Source organism: Penaeus monodon, chromosome 30 (genome assembly GCF_015228065.2).
Source record: "Penaeus monodon isolate SGIC_2016 chromosome 30, NSTDA_Pmon_1, whole genome shotgun sequence".
Taxonomy (NCBI): domain Eukaryota; kingdom Metazoa; phylum Arthropoda; class Malacostraca; order Decapoda; family Penaeidae; genus Penaeus; species Penaeus monodon.
The window spans coordinates 19,974,399-19,975,162 of NC_051415.1; positions in this window are offsets into that span (position 1 = coordinate 19,974,399).

Sequence of the window (764 nt, forward strand, 5' to 3'; positions counted from 1 at the left end):
TTTCTGTGGATTCCATTTTTTGAGCAGCTTCTCGCCTTTTGATCCACTAGAAACGCTGTCAGAACTGTCATGGTTTGGACTTTGGAATAAAGACAGAGGAGCTGAGACTGTTTTGCCTGTCTCTTCTCCGATCTTCCTTTGTTTAATTTCTTCGTGTGTCTCTTTTTTCTGTTCTTTTCTGTTTTTTTTCTGTTTTCTAACGTCTTGATTTTTTGTCGTCTTCTTTGTTGAACCATTTTCTCCTTCTCTCACCATCTTATGTCATTTTCAGTATTTTTTTTTCTTCTCTTTCTTTTCCTCCATCTTCTTCCCCTCCTTTTGCCCCTTGCTTCTGGCATCTCTCCCCCGCTTCTTATTCCCCCTTCCTCCGTTCTCTCTTTTTCCTCCTCTAGTCATCTGTCTTCCGAGGTGCGGTCTCTACAAGGACGCGCTCCACCTTCTCTCGTTATTCATTAAGTTTATGTGAATGTCCTTATTATTTTTGACACCTTGATCTTTTGGGTTCTAATGTTTGCTTGTGTATCATTCTATTTAGAGGACGTTTTTTGGTGATGTTTAGCTGCGGTGCGATAGATTTATGTGAAAACTTGCTGCGTTACTGATTGTAACGTTGTACAGACACACATTCGTATTGTGGTATTGCATTGACAGCCGGTGTGCTTATTAAATTATGTAAATCAGTACTGCATCGATGTTAGACCATTCTATATTTATTATATCATGTTGTACAAACTGTCCCGCCCCCACGTCTTCGAACCTGTGTG